The following is a 4,774-nucleotide window of genomic DNA, read 5'->3' on the forward strand; positions in this document are numbered from 1 at the left end:
CCGTTTCGACCGTAGCGCTCCAACACAAGTCCGTTTCGTCTGTTTTACGGTACGCCACACCCCTCCCGATCAACAGGACCCCCATTTCGACTGTAGGAGGTCCGTTTCGTCCATTTTGCGGAATGCCACAGCCCTCCCGATCAACAGGACCCCCGTTTCGACCGTAGGAGGTCCGTTTCCTCCGTTTTGCGGTACGCCACACCCCTCCTGATCAACAGGACCCCGTTCCGAACGTAGGAGGTCCCTTTCCTCCGTTGTGCGGTATGCTAGGCCTCATTTCCATCGCCTGTTCCGTCCAAGCCGGTTGGCTCCCACGTGTTCCGTTGCCTCCCGATGAACACGATGCATTCTGTTGCCTCCCAATGAAAACGACGCATTCCGTTGCCTCCCCATGAACACGACGACGATGCTGTTTCTCCGTTCCGACCCAGCCATGTACGTATCCGCGAGTAGGCGTTCGAGAACCTGCCCGTATGTACGTACGTGGCCGTATTTTCTTTCTTGCACCCTCGCCGTTGTACGTACGTGTACATGCTACGTGTGCGCCTCTACTACGACACGTGCGCGCCTCTACATCAATGTACGTACACGTTCGCGACCAGAATGACAACACTACGTACGCTTCAACCAGGTAGGTCCCGACTGTCAGGCACTTCCTTGCGTGCGAAGATGTAGCTGGTGGGTCCCAGCAGTCAGGGGGCGAATCGTTTTGGGTTTTTTTTGCCCGGACAGACTTCCTTGCATGCGAAGATGTAGTTGTTGGGTCCCAGCAGTCAGGGGGGAAACGTTTTTTTCGTGAAATACGGTGGCCCGTCCGGTGGGTCCCCGCTGTCAGGTGGAGGAATAATTATTTCGTGCGTAATAAGGAGGCACTTCCTTGCTGTGGCGGTGGACCCAGCTGTCAGCCTCTCCACGCATAGTACTCTTCCGATGGAAGTCGGTCGTTGACCACATTGACCACGCCGCGCCGAGAGCACCACGGCGGTGGACAACGGCGAGGCCTAGCAAGGGGACAACGCGGAGCCGAGGAAGACGCGGCAGTGGATGCCCACGCGAAGGGAAGTACGACTGTACGAGGGTTTACTGGTTCGTCTGCCATCGCCGGAGAATAACAGCAGGTGTGGGTGAGTAGAGGGATGGCTAGGCCAGCGATGGGAGTATGGTGGGGCAGTGAGGCCTGCGCGGCAGCATAGCCGTCTGCAGGGAGGAGGGAGCAGGCAGTCCCGTTGGCGCTTGTTTGAGTGGCTGGAGCAGGAAGAGCAGCGATTGAAGAAGCACGACGGCCGTTGGATGGACATCCAACCATCATTGCTTGTGTGTCAACCTTTTTTTTAGGAAAGCCTCAAATATGTTGAAAACAGCATACAACCCATCTGCCATTATTTCTAATAATTTACAGCCCATTTGCTAATTCTTAAGGTTTTTTTGGAGCCCATATTCTTTTTGTTAGCATTACAGCCCATATTGTGGCCACGGTTAAAAAATTATAAGAAATTTTGCATATTTCGGTGTGGTCTGAACTGTTTTTAATCCCGAAATTTCGACTCACATTCAAACTGATTTTAAAAATAAATGTATATCAATATAAAATCCAACAAATTCTCCACGCATAAAAATTAATGTCATTTAAAATCTTGAAATGAAAAAAAAATATTTGAAACTAATTGCTGGTTTGATGTGTTTTAAAAATGTACAGCCCATTTCTCATTACTGATGGGCCATTTTCTCGGCCAGCCGAATGAAAGCCCTCCTTGTCTTGAAAGATTTGCAGCCCAAGAGGCCTGACAAAGCGACTTACTTGGCAAATCACAAAAAAACTAGGTTGTGGCCGTGGACCCAGCTGTCAGCCTCTCCACGTACAGTACTCTTCTGATGGAAGTCGGTCGTTGACCACATTGACCACGCCGCACCGAGAGCACCACGATGGTGGACGACGGCAAGGCCTAGGAAGGGGACGACGCGGAGCTGGGCCACGGGAGGCAGAAGCAGGCGGTAGCACAGCCGGCCATGGGAGGCAGGAGCAGGCAGCACGATCGGCGCTGCTTTGGGCGGCTGGAGCAAGAAGACCAGAGGTTGAAGAAGCACTATGGCCGTTGGATGGAAATCATACAGTCACTAGAGTATTGACTAAGTTGACAAAGCCCTCCGTCCCCGTCAACTAAGTAGGCCCACAAGTCAGCCCAACAATATGGTGGGTCCCAGCTAGCAGAGGGGTATTCATTTTTTTAGGCGTAATAAGGAGGCACCTCCTTGCGTGCGAAGATATAGCTGGTGGGTCTGACCTGTCAGCGGGGGGAACGTTTTTTTCGTTAAATACATAGGCCCTTCCTATGGGTCCTAGCTGTCAGGTGGAGGAATCATTATTTTGCGCGTAATAAGGAGGCATTTCCTTGCGTGCGGCCGTGGACCCAGCTGTCAGCCTCTCCACGCACGGTCCACTACTGATGGATGTCGTTCATTGACCACGTTGACCAGGCCGCGCCGAGAGCACCAGGGCGGTGGACGACGGTGAGGCTTAGGAAGGGAACGACACGGAGCCAGGGAATACTCAACAGTTGTTTCCCACGCGGAGGAGTACGAGGGTTTACTGGTTTGTCTGCCGTCGCCGGAGAATAACAGCATGTGTGGGTGAGTAGAGGGATGGCTAGGCAAGCGATGGGAGTACGGTGGGGCCGTGAGGCCTGCGCGGTAGCATAGCTGGCCGCGGGAGGAGGGAGCAGGAAGTCCCGCCGGCGCTTGTTTGAGCGGGTGGAGCATGAAGAGCAGAGATTGAAGAAGCACGACAGCCGTTGGATGGACATCCAACAGTCACTGCTCTCGTGTGTTGACTAAGTTGACAAGGCGTTGCGTGTGCGTCAACCTTCTTTTTATGAAAGCATACGTGTCAACCTGTACTAGGCGCACAAGTCAGCCTCAAATCTGTGGAAAACAGCATACAGCCCATCTGCCATTATTTCTAATAATATACAGCCCATTTGCTAATTCTTAAGATTTTTTTTGGAGCCCATCTTCTTTTTGTTAGCATTACACCCCATATTGTGGCCACGGTTAAAAAGTATACGAAATTTTGCATATTTTGGTGCGGTCAACTGTTTTTAATCCAGAAATATCGATTCACATTCAAACTATTTTGAAAAATAATTTATATAAATATAAAATCCAAAAAACTGTCCACGCACAAAAATCAATGGAATTTAAGATCTGGTAATTAAAAAAATTTGAAACTAATTCCCGGTTTGATGTGTTTTAAAAAATGTACAGGCCATTTCTGGGCAAACCGAATGAAACTCTCATTGTCTTGAAAGATTTGCAGCCTAGCAGGGCCGATAAAGCAAGTAGGCCTTGTTTGGGTATTTTTTTAAGAAATAGAACCGGGCTAGCCATTTTCAGCAGGAAAAAAACACAACTGGGCTCATGATGTGGTAAACATAAATAAAACCCTGGCTAGACGGGCCACAACCCCCGCACAGCCCCGTTGTTACCCTGATCCGTCGCTAAAACTAGTACAAATAACAACTGCTTGTTCCTCAAAAAAAATTGTGCGGCTTGCTGGGTCCCTGGTGTCAGCCGCTCGTAGTGTAATTCTCTCGTTTATTGACTACGTTGACAATAGCGTGAGCCCCAGATGTCCAACTATTAGGAGGAACCATATTTTTGGGCTTGTACTATAGAGGCACTTGCTTGCGTACTGCCATGACGCTGGTGGGTCCCTACTGTCATCCTCTCCACATACAGTCATCTCCTTGTTCCTCTTGGTTGTTGATGATGTTGACAATGCAAGAGGGCCGCGCACCACGCACGGCGAGCGAACCAAGGCCGCAAGGCGGAGGACGACGGTGAGGCCTCAGACGGAACAAACAAGAGCCGTTGAAGATGCGTCAGTCCAGTCGCAGGCGGTGGGGAGTACAAGGGTTGACTGGTTCGGGCATGGGTGCGTGTTGGGGCTGACGTCGCCGGAGAATAACAGGACGTGTGGGGGAATAGAGGGAGGGACTGGCCAACGTTGGAGGGTACGTACGGTAGGGCCACGGAGGCGCAGCCAGCCATGGGAGGCGGGAGCAGGCGGAGCCGATGGGGTGGTTTGGTTTGGGCGGCTGGAGGAAGAAGAAGACAAGAGATATATAGAAGATACACGACAGATGTCAGAATCCAAATCTGTCACGGTCATGCAGCCTTTCCTATGAAAATTTACAGCCCATTTGATGTGCTAGTTCGAAATAAGTTTGTGGGTGCTAGTGGGGGCTAATCACTTGGCTTCTGTAATGCATAATGAGCTCAAGCAGCCGACGTGAGTGATGTTATTTCCCTTGGTTGTGATTTGTTACAATAGTTCACTCTAAATTAAACGAATGGCAAGCCATTTTCCTTGTTTCAAAGAAAATATGATACTCACAGCCGAGTTGAAAAGGGCAGGAACATCTAACTCCAGCTTACAAACTGTACAAAACACGAGGGTTGATTGTTCATCAGGTTTACAAAAGAAACCAGATTGAAAAGGGCAACAACATCTAACTCCAGCACTGTTTTCGGCAGTCACAGTCAAATGGATCGGTCAGGTCCATCGAATGAACATCCTGGGTCGTAAAATTTACTGGATTATGACCACAATATGTTGTAAATAGAAGCCCGGCACGTTCAGAAGCTCTTTTGCCCACCTGAAACTCCTTTTTTTGCTCTTCGACATACCCATCAGTCAAAACCATGCTGCTGATAAACTTAAGCCTGATGGACAATAGTAACCTCGCATTCAGCAGGAAGAATGTGACAAATCTTG

Source organism: Triticum dicoccoides, chromosome 6B (genome assembly GCF_002162155.2).
Source record: "Triticum dicoccoides isolate Atlit2015 ecotype Zavitan chromosome 6B, WEW_v2.0, whole genome shotgun sequence".
NCBI lineage: Eukaryota > Viridiplantae > Streptophyta > Magnoliopsida > Poales > Poaceae > Triticum > Triticum dicoccoides.